The sequence below is a fragment of the Heterodontus francisci genome, chromosome 6 (genome assembly GCF_036365525.1).
Source record: "Heterodontus francisci isolate sHetFra1 chromosome 6, sHetFra1.hap1, whole genome shotgun sequence".
Taxonomy (NCBI): Eukaryota; Metazoa; Chordata; class Chondrichthyes; order Heterodontiformes; family Heterodontidae; genus Heterodontus; species Heterodontus francisci.
The window spans coordinates 41,111,602-41,128,007 of NC_090376.1; positions in this window are offsets into that span (position 1 = coordinate 41,111,602).

The window sequence follows — 16,406 nt, forward strand, 5'->3', positions numbered from 1 at the left end:
CTGAAGGTAAGCATGCAGGTGCAACAGGCTGTAAAAAAGGCAAATGGTATGTTGGCCTTCATAGCGAGAGGATTCGAGTACAGGAGCAGGGATGTCTTGCTGCAATTATACAGGGCCTTGGTGAGGCCACACCTGGAATATTGTGTGCAGTTTTGGTCTCCTTATCTGAGGAAGGATGTTCTTGCTATAGAGGGAGTGCAGTGAAGGTTTACCAGACTGATTCCTGGGATGGAGGAACTGACATATGAGGAGAGATTGAATCGGTTAGGATTATATTCGCTGAAGTTCAGAAGAGTGAAGGGGGATCTCATAGAAACCTATAAAATTCTAACAGGACTTGACAGGGTAGATGCAAAAAGGATGTTCCCGATGGTGGAGGAGTCCAGAACCAGGGGTCATAGTCTAAGGATACAGGGTAAACCTTTCAGGACTGAAATGAGGAGAAATTTCTTCACCCAGAGTGTGGTGAGCTTGTGGAATTCGCTACCACAGAAAGCAGTTGAGGCCAAAACATTGTATGTTTTCAAGAAGGAGTTAGATATAGCTCTTGGGTCTAAAGGGAACAAAGGGTATGGGGCGAAAGCAGGAACAGGCTACTGAGTTGGATGATCAGCCATGATCATAATGAATGGCGGAGCAGGCTTGAAGGACTGAATGGCCTCCTCCTGCTCCTATTTTCTATGTTTCTACTTCATCATCTACTGACTTCAAGGGAGAAACTTTGGTCTTGACAGGGCCAAGTGCCCTCTTGATCCACTCGAACATAGCTTGTAGATTTCAGCAGAGCAGGGCTCTACAAGATTTTGGGAACATTAGCTGGCTACCAAAGCTCCTCAGTCTCATTCGCTCCTTCCATGACAACATGCACTACACTGTAGTTTGAGGGCTCCAACTTTGACAGTTTTGGAGTGAAGAGTGGAGTGAAACAAGGTTATGCCCTAGTCCCCACTCTGTTTGGCATCTTCTTCTCCATGCTCCTGACCTTCTCCTTCCCTGCAGATATGGAAGGAATCTACTTGCACACTAGGTCAGGTGGCAAGCTCTACAATCTATCAAGGTTGAAAGCAAAGACAAAAACACATTGCATCCTGATGATGTTGCACTAGTTACTCACAAGGAAACTCAGCTACAAAGACTCATGGACTGTCTCTCCCATGCCTGTAACTTGTTCTCCTTGACTATAAGCATCAAGAAAACCGCGGTCATGGGATAAGGTGTGTTGCATCTCCGCCCCTGTTCACACTAAATAACACCCCACTGTAAGTGGTTAGCAAATTCTGCTATCTTGCGTCCATGGTGACAGGCAATTTGTCCCTTGATGCAGAGCTCGATTCGCGTATCGGGAAAGCAGCTACCGCCTTTGCGCGACTCACAAAACGCACATGGGATAAGCCTTAGGACCAAGCTGATGGTTTATAAGGTCTGTGTTCTCAGCATCTTGCTGTATGGCTGTGAAACATGGGAGACTTTCAGCTACCAGGAAAAGAAGCTCAATGATTTCCATCTTCACTGTCTGCGGTGCATTATGGGTATATCCTGGCAGGACAAAGTCACAAATGTAGCAGTCCTCTCAAAGGCAGAGCTCCCAAGTGTGTTGACATTAATCAAACAGTGGCAGTTTCAGTGGATTGGACACATTCGCAGAATGGAAGACAGTCGCATACCAAGGACCTTCTGTCTGGTGAAGTAGCCGGAGCCAGATGACTAGTGGGGCACCCAAAGCTCTGCTTCGAGGATACTTGCAAGCGTGACATGAAGGCCCTAAATGTTGACTATTGCACCTGGGAGTCACCGGCTGGCAGAAGAGGGAAATAGTGACACATCCTGTGGACTGGTGCGCACTACCATGACGACCAGTTGCTACAGCAGTTTGGCAACAGGCTGCAACATCAAAAACAATTCACAGCATCACTTGGCAGCTTCATGTGCAGTAATTGTGTCAGAACTTGCCTCTCAAGGATTGGCCTTCACAGCCATCAGCAAAGGTGCACCAAGACACCCCACGTAAATGGATTGTTTGCTGCGTGTCCATAATCTTTCGTAGATGGAACGATATCAACCATATATTTTGTATTAATATTTGTAGACTATTGATCTCTGTTCCTATATTTTTCAACATATTTCCTTGATTTCCAGTTACAATGCAAGATGTTTGAAATCTTTAAAAAATATATTTTTACAGCTGGGCTGGCATCACCTCTCCTTGATCTCTCTCCTGAATTCACTGCCCTCTTAATCTCCGTTAATCTCTCCTTCCATATCAATTTCCCAACCACTTTTCACAGCCACCCACATAATCTTACCATCTCACATGATCTTATTACTTCTTTCATATCAATCACAGATAAGATCAGCTCTGATCACTTCCTTGTTAGCTCTCCCACATCTCCCTTTCCCCTCCCAACCCTACTTCCTTCTGTGATTGCTCCTGGAAAAACCTCTCTCCCAATTTACTTACAACTGCACTTTTAACATCTGAATGATCTAGCCTTTGGCCCTCTATTTACCATGATATTTCTACAGCTACCAATCTGCTCGACCACACTCTCACCTCCACCTTTGATGCCCTAGTCCCCATTAGAACCATTATTTCCTCTCACCTTGATCGTTCCCCGATATGGCCCTCATCTCCACTCCCTTAGGTCCAAGGGCTGCAGACTGGAATAGATATGGTGGACACCTCCAGCATGTTGAGTGGCACTAATACCAGTGTTACAACCAGGTGAGAAGGGGTCTAGGGTTTCCTCTCAGCCTTCACCTTACCATAACAGGGTTTAATTTTAGACACACCTTTTTTTAGCTTCCGCTTAGTGAATATTTGTTCACTTACTAAGGCAAAGAAACTAGCCAAACAGGTTTTCTTAGGTTTAAAGAAAAAAGGTTGAACTTGAACTCTAATTCAGTTAACGCCTACAGATACGCAACGCACACACGTTAGCATGCATACGTGATACATGCAGATAGAGACAGAAAAGAACAGAATAAATAAAATGGAAAAGTTTGAGGCAATATCTGAAGATGGTTTTGGTTACTGTTCTTTGAGCTCGCTGTAAAGTCCTTGATTGTAGGTATGTCTTGTTTTTCGTAGGGGCCCAGTATTCTTCTTAAATCTTGTTCGACGTAGGAGACTTTTCTCTCATGAAGCTCATGTGTCCGCAGTGGGTCCAGAGACTTGTGAGAAAGAGATGGGAGCAGACAGGAGAGGTCTTCTCACTCCAGGAGCAAACAGTCTTTCCGAGTTCAAATTCTTTGTACAATTCAGAAAAACCCAGGTTGCCAAGCAGGTTAGTCATGTGACTAGCTGGTCTGACCGCATCTGTTTGTAGATTCTCTTGTCTTAGCCGACCCTGGAACGTCTCTTCTTACACACAATACCTGGTGCTCAAAGTCCATTGTGAGTTAAATTGGAGTCGGGAATAGCCCCTTTGTCCCTCCAAGCACAGTCTGTTAGTATGCAAAAATGTTTTACCAGCCAAGTGTCTGGTGATTTTTTTTAACAAGTCCTTTCTTTTCTCCGGTAACAGTTTAAAATCAATGTTCATATGACGAAATTAATATGCTTCATTGTTGGCAGGTGGGGGCCTGCATGACACCAGGCTAAATGGGATAGATGAGGTGCTGCAGAACATCAGCAGTAGCAGAATTGTATTCAACCACAATCTGTAACCTCAAGGCCTGGCATATCCCTAATTCTACCAGTACCATCAAGCTAGGTGACCAACCCTGGTTCAATGAGGAGCATAAGAGGGTATGCCAAGAGCAGAAGCAGATATACTTAAAACTGATACACCAACCTGGTGAAGCTACAACAGGGCTACGTGCATGCTAAACAGAGGAAGCAGCATTCTATAGACAGAGCTAAGAGATTCCAAAACCAACGAATCAGATCGAAGCTCTGCAGACCTGCCACATCCAGTCATGAAAGAGGAGGCTACCTGAACATCTCCATCCTCAATGATGCGGGTGTCCAGCACATCTGTGCAAAAGACAAGGCTGAAGCATTTGCAACCAGCTTCTGCAAGAAATGCTGATTCAATGTTCTATCTCCTAAGGTCCTCAGCATCACAGATGCCAGTCTTCAGCCAATTCGATTCACTGTACCTGATATCAAGAAATGGGTGACCACTAGGGATACAGCAAAGGCTTTGGGCCCTGACAACATTCCAGCAGTGGTACTGAAGACTTGTGTTCCAGAACTAGCTGTGCTCCAGCCAAGATGTTCCAGTACAGGTACAACACTGGCATGTACCCGACAATATGAAAAATTGCCCAAGTATGCCCTGGCCTCAAAAAAGCAGGACAAATCCAATCCGGCCAATTTCCACTCCATCAGTCTACTCACAATTATCAGCAAAGTGATGAAAGGTATCATCGACAGTGCTATGAAGCAGCACTTACTCAGCAAAAACCTGCTCACCGATGCTTAGTTTGGGTTCCACCAGGACCACTAAGCTCCAGATATCATTACAGCCTTGGTTCAAACATGGACAAAACAGCTGAATTCAAAAGGTGAGGTGAGAGTGGCTGCCCTTGACATCAAGGCAGCATTCAAACAAGTGTAACATCAAGGAGCTCAAGTAAAACTGAAGTCAATGGGAATCAGGGGGAAAACTCTGCACTGGTTGGAGTCATACCTAGCGCAAAGAAAGATGGTTGTGGTTGTTGGAGGTCAATCATCTCAGCCCCAGGACATCACTGCAGGAGTTCCTCAGGGCAGTGTCCTAGGCACAACCATTTTCAGCTGCTTCCTCCATCATAAGGTCAGAAGTGGTGATTGCACAGTACCATTCACAACACCTCAGACACTAAAGTAGTTCTTGCCCACACAGCAAGACCTGGACAACATTCAGGCTTGGGCTGATAAGTGGCAAGTAACAGTCATGCCCCACAAGTGCCAGGCAATGACCATCTCCAACGAGAAAGAATCTCACCATCTCGCCTTGATCTTGAATGGCATTATCATCATCTTCCTGGGATCTTATTGACCAGAAACTTAACTGGACCAGCCATATAAATACAGTGGCTGCAAGAGCAGGCCAAAGGCTGGGAATTCTGTGGCGAGTGACTCATCTCCCGACTCCCCAGAGTCTGTGCACCATCAACAAGGCATAAGTCAGGAGTGTAATGGAATACTCACTACTTGCCTGGATGAGTCCAGCTCCAACAATTTAAGAAGCTCAACACCATGCAGGACAAAGCAACCCATCCACCGCCTTAAACATTCACTCTCTCCACCACCAGCGCAAAGCGGCATCAATGTGTACCATCTACAAGATGCACTGCAGCAACTCACCAAGGCTCCTTTGATAGAACCTCCCAAAGCCATGATCGCTACGACCTAGAAGGACAGAGCAGCAGGTGCACCCCCACCAGCAAGTTTCCCTCCAAGTCATACACCAGGCTTACTTGGAAATATATCGCCGTTCCTTCTCTGTTGCTAGGTCAAAAACCTGGAACTCCCTTCCTAACATCACTGTGGGATTCCTCACCACATGGACTGCAGCAGTTCAAGAGACAGCTCACCACCACCTTCTGATGGGCTATTAAGGATTATCAATAAATGGTGGCCTTGCCAGTGATGTTCACATCCCATGAAAGAATTTTTAAAAACTAGTTTAGCCATTCATGGCCACATCTGGCTGGATCACATGACGCACTATCAGGTCCTGCTCTTGTCTGCTCAAACTTCTCAGGATCATCCTAGAATGCAAAGATAATCCCTGGCTTCTTTTCTCTACTGCAAACCATCTTCTTAAACCCCTCTCCCCTGTCTTCTTCACCCTCATTTCGAACAAGAAGTCCGAGGACCTCATGAACTTCTTTGTCAATAAGATTAAGACCATTCATTCAGCTGCCTCTGACTCTTCCCATCCGTCCCCCAACCCAAACTTCCTTTGCGGTTTCTCCATCCTACCCTGAACTCACATCTTTCTCTAGTTTCCAGTCACCCTTCTTGCCCTCTCTGAGCTTACCATGTCCGTGAGACACACCTCCTGCTCCCTCGACCCTACTCCCACCAAATTGCTGACCACCTAACTTCCCTTCCAGTCTCCCACGTTAGTTGATATTTTAACGGTTCTCTCTCCTCAGGTACTGTCCCCCTCTCCTTCAAATCCATTGTCATCACCCGTCTCCTCCAAAAAACAAACCTTGACTCTGTTACGACTAGGTGAAAAAGGTGTCTAGGGGTCTATTACTATCTTCACCTGGTCTTATTGTAACAGGGTTTAATTTTAAACACACTGTGTTTTGAGCTCTCCTTTTGTGAATCCTTTTTTTTACAAATTTTCAATTATAAAGCAAAGAAATGAACACAAACAGGATTTCTGTGCTTTAAAGAAGATGAAACTTATTAAACCTTAAACTCGAATACGGTAAACGCCTACAGATATAAGACGCACCCACACTAGCATGCACACGCAATACACACATGCAAATAGGGACAGAAAAGAGAAGGAAAGATAAGTCGAACAGATTGAGGCAATATCTTGTTACTGTTTCTTGAGTTCACTGTAGTCCTTGATTGAAGATATGGTGTTGCATTTTGTTGGGGCCCAGTATTCTTCATAAACCTTGTTCACGTAGTAGACTTTCTCTCTCTGAGTATACGTGTCTTCACAAGATTCAGTTCCGTGGGAAAGCGATGGAGGCAGGCAGAGAGGGTTTTGCTTCAGGTCCAGAAGCACAGCCTTCTTCACTCCATGAGCACAAGGCTTTTTCTGTTCCAATTCCTTTGTTGGGAATTAAATTCAAAAGAACTCCCAGGTTGCACAGCAGGTTAGTCATGTGACTATTTCCTTATATGGTACAGTCTCTCCTGCGAGGTTTGTGGATTGTACTGCTAGCTAGTTCCCCCCACCTTCAACGTCTGATAATCAAAAGTCTATTGTTGGTTGAATGAATCAGGGCATGGCCCTTTGTCCCTTGTTCTAACACTGTCGGTTACCACGGAAATGTCTTTCTGGTCAGCGGCTTGCAATTTTAAGTTTTAATATTCATCTGGCGAAATCATGTGTGCCTCAGTCTTGGCAGGTGGGGGGTTTGCCTGACACCTCCATACCCAGGGGAATGGAATGTGATTTGAAGAAAACAACACATTTCATTACAGAGTTTGACAGGAATATAAGCTACAGAAAGAATTCATGCATTTCTCTCATTCATTCACCAATCTTGAAGCTTATTAAAAATGGTCTGTTTTGGGTACCAGGGCTGCTTTAATTTCCCTCTTTTATTTTCTCAGCAGAGTTAGTTGTGGTCTATCCTAAACTCTGAGTCATGCAAAGACTTTTGGCTTCAGGGGATGAGTGGCTCCCTTTTTCTCAGACTGTGGGGGAGGAGTCTTTGTTACTCTCCCCTTTATTCTCTGGGACAATCCTAACTGCAGGTATTTGTGCAGACTTAACTGCATTTTCCTGTGACACTTTGACTAGGCGAGACATCACCTCCATGGTTTCTGCACCCCCTAGAGGTCTCTCTTTGTCTCTGCAGGTTCCTGTAAATGCTGTTAGCAAATCTGATGGAGCGCTTCTGGAGTCTGCATTTACATACGAGGATGTGGGGTCTAACTTTTCACATTTTTCTGGGTTGGTTGAGTGGGTGGTAGGGGTTTTCATCTGGGATTCTTCCCGGACTTCCTTTAACCTGCCCTCTCGGTCACTTTTTCCCCTTCTCTTTCTAAACTTTTTCCAGCCATGTGCCTGCCTGTCCCCTTTTGCTCTTGGCGGGGGTTCCTTACAGTTCACCAGCCCTCTGCTGGAGGGCCCTCCTAACACCTTAGGGTTGTAGGTTTCACTGTACATTTGAGTTTCCCCTCAACCTGGCACATGTGGCAACTCCTGCAGTGCTCCACCGCGTCTTTGTGGAGTTTTGGCCAGTCAAACTGGTGTCTTACGAGGGCTTTGGTCTTTTGTATACTGGTATGTACAGCCACTGTAGTCTCGTGGCCCTTCTTAATATTTCTCCCCAGTACTTCTGTGGCACCACTAACTGGTGAACTACTGTCCAGGTCTTGATCTCAGGTCCGTTAGGAGAACTCCATTTCCTCATCAGTACCTCATCCTTTAAAAAGTAGCCGTCAGGGACTCCCTCTGCTTCACTTTCAGATTGGGCAGCCTGTGCTAACACTTGCAATACTGGGTCAGTTCGCTGAGCCTCACCTAGGGAAAATCCATTTAATTAATTCCCTGTGTCTCCTAACTTTCCAAAGAAAGTCTCAGACAGGCAGACCTCATGGTCACTTGCCTGCAGTGCCAATGCAGTCTCCTCTGGGGGAGCTGGTTTGATCATAGCCTGACCCACCACACAGTCAGGGACTCTGCAGGGGACCATCTTTTGCCACTGCCCTGTCCCTCTGACCTCCTGCGATCTTTCTTTCACTACTGGCGGGGGTGGGCTAACACCTTCGCCCCTGCCAGATCATTACCTAAGAGCAGGTCAACCCCATCCACAGGCAAACTAGGGACAATCCCTACAGTCACCAGTCCCGAAACTAGATCGCACTCCAGGTTCATCCGGTGTACCGGTATAGGCATACACTGCCCTCCAATGCCATTCACCACCATTTTGGTGTTCATTGCACTCTCTGGGGGAAAGGTCAGGCCTTTTCCCAGTAAAAAGGATCTGGTGGCCCCTGTTTCCCTGAGAATCACTAATGGCTTGCTTGCCCTATTCAAGGGATATGGGGTTACTTTCCCTTCAGATACAATACCCTGATAACCTTCAGGAAACCTATTAACTTTTCCTGCACTGGCCGTAGTAAGCTTTCTGGGTTGCACCCTCACTGCAGTCAAAGTCACAACGCGTTCGTGTTTTGCATCAGGTCTTCGTGTTCACTGAGCAGGTGTGCCCTGATTAACCCTACCAGTTTCCTCTTTAGTTTCCAGCAGTCAGCTTTTAAATGCCCTGCCTTATTACAATGAAAGCACACAGGTCTTCGGGTCTCACTCTTGCTCACATCACCTTTCTTTTTGAATGGAGGACGGCCCCCTTTGTCTCCTGCTTTCCTTTCTCTTCCAGGACTGTCTGGCCAGATATCACCTTCCCACCCTTTGTCCTTTTCGGATTTGCGGGGGTGATCAGGAAAGGTTCTCCCTGGGAAACCGACTTACAAATTAAAGCAAATTTATCGGCTAGAATGGCTGCTTGCCAGGCTCCATGAACCCGCTGCCCCTCGACACGAGTTTTATTGAGAATGGGAGAGAGTTTTTAACTTCCTCTAACAGGATTACTTCTCTGAGAGCCTCATAGCTGAGCTGGATTTTTAAAGCTCTCAGCCACCAGTCAAAAGCCATCTGCTTATTTCTTTCAAATTCCAGATAAGTTTGATTGGCTTGCTTTTTGAGGGTTCTAAACTTTTGGTGATAGGCTTCGGGTACTAATTCATATGCCCCGAGGGTAGCATTTATGGTCAGTTCATAATTTGATGAACTCTCATCTGGTAACATGGAATAAAGCTCATGGGCTTTTTCCAGTTAGTTTGCTTTGCAGTAAAAGAGACCATGTCTCAGCTGGACAACTTAGCTGCCTTGCCAGTTTCTCAAAAGACACGAAAAATGCTTCCACATCTTGCTCAGTGAATTTTGGAACTAATTGAGCGGGTTTTAGTGATCTTGTAACCAGCCCTGAGTTGTGTTCCTCCATATTGGCCATGCTTTGACTAGGGTTACTCTGTGCCGCCCCACCCCGGTTAACTCAAGCCACTTCAACTCTCGTTCTTAGCATTCTTTCAGGAATATTCTTTCTCTCTCCTCTCTCTCTTGTTCCTTCTCCTGTCTTTCTTTCTCTTTAACGTTCCATTTGGAAGGCTCTCTCTTTATCCCTCTCCTGCATCTCTCTCTCTTTTTCCTGTCTCTCCCTTTCTCTTTCCTTGTCTTCTCATTCAAGTTTCTTTTGTTCCAATTGTATCTTGCTAGCAATACCCTGTCTGGGTCTGCTTTTAACACTGCTTCTACTTCGTCAAATTCAAGGGAAAAATGGCTGGCCACTAGCCTGAGGAGTTCAGACTTCCTAGTCTTGCCACATAGTGATCCCATACTGCTCAGCCATTTTTCTTAACTCCTCCATAGACAGTGCTTTTAACTTATCCCAAGTTACTTCACCCTGGCTTGGAGAGCTACTCGCTTCAGTTGCAGACATGTTCGTATTCAATCACACACAACCACAATAAAACCTGTATTGATTTGCTCTTTTTGATTGGGAACAATTTGGCTTCCCAATTCAATTTTCACTCGTTTGTCTGTGGGTAACAATCTGGACACTAGCACCCAATTTCTGTTACGACCAGGTGAGAAACGTGTCTAGGGGTCTGTTACGATCTTCATCTGGTCTTATTGTAACATGGTTTAATTTTAAACACTGTGTTTTGAGCTCCCCTTTTGTGAATCTTTGTCTTATGATTGGAAAGTTGTGAACAAAGAAATTAGCACAAACAGGCTTTTTGTGGTTTAAAGAAGATGAAATTTATTAAACCTTAAACTTAAACTCTAATATGGTTAATGCCTACAGATATATGATGCGCCCACACTAGCATGCACATGCGATACATACATGCAAATAGGGACAGAAAAAAGCAGAAGAAAAGATAAGTGGAACAGTTTGAAGCAATATCTTGTTACTGTTTCTCAAGCTCGCTGCAGTCCTTGATTGAAGATATGGTCTTGTGTTTAATTGGGGCCGTTTTCTTTGTAAACCTTGTTCACGTAGGAGACTTTCTCTCTCTGAGTTTACGTGTCTTCACAAGATTTAGTTCCATGGGAAAGCGATGGAGGCAGGCAGAGAGGATTCTGCTTCAGTTCTAGGAGCATAGCCTTCTTCACTCCAGGTACACACGGCTTTGTCTATTCCAATTCCTTTGTTGGGAGTTAAATTCAAAAGAACTCCCAGGTTGCACAGCAGGTTAGTCATGTGACTAGCTCCTTATATTGAACAGCGTCTCCTGCGAGGTTTGTGGATTGCACCTTAGCAGTCTCTAGAATGCTAGCTCCCCCCACCTTCAACGTCTGGTAATCAAAAGTTCATTGTTGGTTGAATGAGTCAGGGCATGGCCCTTTGTCCCTTGTTCTAACACTGTCGGTTACCATGGAAATGTCTTTCCAGTCAGGGGCTTGCAATTTTAAGTTTTAATGTTCATATGGCGAATTCATGTGTGCCTCAATCTTGGCAGATGGTGGGGTGGGGGGGGGGGGGGGGGTTGGTTTGCCTGACAACTTCTTTGTCTTTGCAGACAACTGCCCCATCTCCAACCTCCCTTTCCTCTCCAACATCCTTGAATGTACTGCAGCATCCAAAACCCTGCCCATCTTTCCCAGAACTCCATGCTTGAATCCCTCCAATCAGGTATCCACTCCGCCACAGTACCGAAATGGCTCTCACCAAAGTTACAAATTACATTTTATGTGGCTGACAATGGTAAACTATCTCTTCTCATTCTTCTCGACCTGTCTGAAGCCTTTATCGCAACTGACCACACCATCATCCTCCAAAGCCTCTCCACTGTCGTCCAACTGGCTTGGACTGAACTCACCTGGTTCCATTCTTATTGTTATGACCAGGTGAGAAAGGTGTCTTGGAGTCTTGTACCATCTTCACCTGGTCTTATTGTAACAGGGTTTTATTTTTAAAAACACTGTGTTTTGAGCTCCCCCTTGGTGAATACTTGTTCACCACTTTCCAATTATAAGGCAAAGAAATGAGCATAAACAAGCTTTCTTCTGTTTAAAGGAGAAAAGTGACATTTATTAAACCTCAAACTCCAATACGGTTAACACCTATGGATATACGATGCGCCCACGCTAACATGCACACAATATACACACATGCAGATAGGGACAAAAAAGAGAGGAAAATATAAAGTGAAAGGTTTGGGGCAGTCTCTGAAGGGGGTTTCTGGTTCCAATTTCTGTGGTTCCAGTTTCTGTGGTTCCAGCTTGCTGGAGAGTCTTTGATTGTAGGCAGCTCTTACTTTTCATTGGGGCCCAGTATTCTTCTTAAACCTTGTTTAACGTAGGAGACCTTTCTCTCTTTGAGGTTCTTGTGTCTTCAATGGTTTCCGAAACTGGTGTGAGCGAGATGAGAGCAGACAGGACAGAGATGTTCTCAAACCAGGAGCCAGCAGCTTTCCGACTTCAAACACTGTTTTCTCCAATTTAAAACTCTCTCAGTTCCAACCTCTGCAACAGCCAGTTAGTCATGTGACTAAAACTGGTCTGACCACTTCTTCTGTGTATTGGGGAAGCAACGACTGGGTCCCCATTGTTCCAACACTGTTGGTCACTATGCAAATGTCTTTCCAGTCAGGGGCTTGCAATTTTAAGTTTCACTATCCATGTGGAAAAATAATGTGTTCCTCAGTCTTGGCAGGTGGGGAGCTTGCCTGTCACCTCCACACCCAGGGGAATGAAATGCGATTTGAAGAAAAATTGTGCATTTCATTACAGAGTTTGAGAGAAGTATAAGATACAGAAAGAAAAACCATGCATTTCTCTCATTCACTCACCAGTCTTAAAGCTTAGTAAAAATGGTCTGTTCTGGGTGCCAGGGCAGCTTTAATTTTCTCTTTTTTTCTCAGGAGAATTAGTGGGGGGTGGGGGGGCGGGTCTATCCTGAACTCCCTGAGTCATGCAAAGACTTTTGGCTTCAGGGGATGGGTGGTTCCCTTTTCCTCTGACTGTGGGGGAGGAGTCTTTGTTACTCTCCCCTTTGATCTCTGGGATACTCCTACCTGCAGGTATTTGTGCAGACTTAACTTCACTCTCCTGTGACACTTCATCCAGGTGAGGCATCACCTTCACAGTTTCTATGCTGCCTAGAGGTCTCTCTTTGTCTCTGCAGGTTCCTGTAAATGTTGTTAGCAACTCTGGTGGGGTGCTTCTAGAGTCTGCATTTACATAGGAGGATGTGATGTCAAACGTTTCACATTTATCGGGGTTGGTTGACCACACAGCAGGAGTTCTCATCCGGGATTCTTCCCGGACTTCCTTTAACCTGCCCTCTTGGTCATTTTTCCCCTTCTCTTTCTAAACTTTTGCCAGCCATGTGCTTGCCTGTCCCCTTTTGCTCTCGGCAGGGGTCCCTTACAGTTCACGAACCCTCTGCTGGAGGGTCCTCCTAACACCAGTACAGGACTTAGGGGTGCAAGATTCACTGTAGGTTGGGGTTTTCCCTCAACCTGACACATGTGGCAACTCCTGCAGTACTCCACCACATCTTTGTGGAGTTTTGGCCAGTCAAACTGTTGTCTTCTGTGGGCTTTGGTCTTTCATCTTTCAGCTGGGACAAAATCAGAAATTAAAATGGAAAGCAGAAAATTAACGGATGAGTCTGGAAGACAGAGGAAACGAGGGTTAGAAAATAAAAAAAAGAGTTTGGCAGTGCTCAAGGCTATCTATTACAATGCAAGGAGTATAGCAAATATTGCAGATGACACCAAAATTGGTGGTATAGTGGACAGTGAAGAAGGTTGTCTAAGGTTACAACAGGATATAGATCAACTGGGAAAGTGGGCAAGGGATTGGCAAATGGAATTTAACACAGACAAGTGCAAAGTGATGCATTTTGGGAAGTTATACCAGGGCAGGACATATACAGTGAATGGCAGGGCCCTGGGGAGTGTTGTTGAGCAGACAGACCTTGGGGTGCAAGTACATAGTTCCCTGAAAGTGGCAACACAGGTAGACAGGGTGGTGAAGAAGGCATATGGCATGCTTGCCTTCATCGGCCGAGGCATTGAGTACAAGAGTTGGGACGTCATGAGAGGCATAGATAGGGTAGATAGCCAGAGTCTGTTTTACATAGTCGGGGTGACTAAAACTAGATGGCATAGATTTAAGGTGAGAGGGAGGAGGTTTAAAGGGGATCAAAGGGGTAGATTTTTCATACAAAGAACAGTGGGTATCTGGAATAAGATGCCAGAGGAGGTGGTGGAGGCAGGAACAGTAGCAACATTTAAGAGGCATCTGGATAGATTCTTGAATGAGCAAGGCATAGAGGGATATGGAATTAATGCAGGCAGGTGGGATTAGTATAGATAGGCATTATGGTCGGCATGGATGCACTGGGCCGAAGGGCCTGTTTCTATGCTATATGACTAAATAAAGCAGATGAGCTGAGGACACAGATAGACACGTGGCAGTATGATTTCATAGCTATTACAGAAACATGGCTTAAGGAGGGACAGGAATGGCAGCTTAACATTCCTGATTACAGGGTTTACAGACGCAAAAGGGAGAGGGATAAGAAAGGAGGGGGAGTGGCAATTTTGGTCAAGGAGCTATTACAGCTGTGAGGAGGGATGATATGTTGGAAGGTTCATTAAATAAGGTCATATGGATTGAGGTAAGGAACAAAAAAGGGGCAATCACAATGCTGGGAGTGTACCATAGACCCCCAAACTGTCAGAGGGATATAGAAGAGCAGATATGTTGGCAAATCTCTGAGAAGTGCGAGAACAATAGGACAGTAATAGTACGGGATTTTAATTACCCCAATATTAACTGGGATAGTTTTAGTGTGAAAGGAATTGAGGGAGCAGATTTCTTGAGGTGCATTCAGAACTTTTTTGCCCAGTATGTAGCAAGCCCAACAAGAGAGGGGTGCAGTTTTAGACTTAGTTTTAGGAAATGAAGACGGTCAGGTGGAAGGGGTGGCAGTGAGAGAGTATTTTGGTGGTAGTGATCATAATTCAGTCAGTTTTAACATAATTGTGGAAAAGGACAGAGATAGAACAGGAGTTAGAGCTCTCAATTGGGGCAAGGCCAACTTTACTTAACTGAGGAGTGATTTAGTGAAAGTGCACTAGAAACAGCGACTTGAAGGTAAATCAGTGTCAGAACAGTGGGAGGCATTCAAAAGGGAGATTCAAGGGATTCAGGGTAAACATGTTCCCACAAAGAAAAAGGGTGAGGCGGCCAAATCTAGAGCCCCACGGACGTCAAGGAGTTTACAGCGTAAGATAAGGCAGAAAAGGAAAGCTTATGTCCGACACCAATAACTCAATACTACAGAAAGCCGAGAGGAGTGTAGAAAGTGGAGGGGTTAAATCAAAAAGGAAATTAGGAAAGCAAAGAGAGAGCATGAAAGAATATTGGCAAGCAAAATCAAGGTGAACCCAAAGATGTTTTATCAATACAATGGGCGGCACAGTGGCGCAGTGGTTAGCACCACAGCCTCACAGCTCCAGCGACCCGGGTTCAATTCTGGCTACTGCCTGTGTGGAGTTTGCAAGTTCTCCCTGTGTCTGCGTGGGTTTTCTCCGGGTGCTCCGGTTTCCTCCCACAAGCCAAAAGACTTGTAGGTTGGTAGGTAAATTGGCCATTATTAATTGCCACTAGTATAGGTAGGTCTTTCTTCTTTCTTTTGGGCCTCCTTATCTCGAGAGACAATGGATACGCGCCTGGAGGTGGTCAGTGGTTTGTGAAGCAGCGCCTGGAGTGGCTATAAAGGCCAATTCTGGAGTGACAGGCTCTTCCACAGGTGCTGCAGAGAAATTTGTTTGTTGGGGCTGTTGCACAGTTGGCACAGGTAGGTGGTAGGGAAATATAGGGACAGGTGGGGATGTGGTAGGAATATGGGATTAGCGTAGGATTAGTATAAATGGGTGGTTGATGGTCGGCACAGACTCGGTGGGCCGAAGGGCCTGTTTCAGTGCTGTATCTCTAAAACTAAAAACATTAAGAGTAGGTGTATAATTAAGGAGAGAGTAGGGCCCATAAAAGACCAAAAAGGTAACCAATGTGTAGGAGCAGAAGATATTGATAGGGTTCTTAATGGATACTTTGCGTCTGTCTTCACAAAAGAGGGGGAGGTCAATGCAGATATTGTAGTTAAGGAGAAAGAGTGTGAAAAATTGAATGCGATAACTATAGGGAAAGAGGAAGCATCCTTGAAAGTTGATAAATCACCAAGGCCAGATGAAATGTATCCTAGGCTGTTAAAAGAAGCAAGAGAGGAAATAGCAGAAAGTCTGACCATCATTCTCCAGTCCTCACTGCATACAGGTGTGGTGCCAGAGGATTGGAGAATTACTAACGTTGTACCTCTGTTTAAAAAGGGAGCGAAGGATAGAGCAAATAATTACAGGCCAGTCAGTCCAACCTCAGTAGTGGGCAAATTATTGTAATCTATTTTGAGAGACAGGATAAACTGTCACTTAGAAACGCACAAGTTAATCAAGGATAGTCTGCATGGATTTGTTAAGAGAAGATCTTGTTTTACCAACTTGATCAAATTTTTTGAAGAAGTAACAAGGAAGATAGATGAAGGTAGTGCAGCTGATGTGGTCTACATAGATTTTAGCAAGGCTTTTGACAAGGTCCCACATGGCAGACTGGTTAAAAAACAATGCCATGGGATCCAGGGAAATGCAGCAAGGTGAATACAAAATTGGCTCAGTGACAGGAAACAAAGGGTAA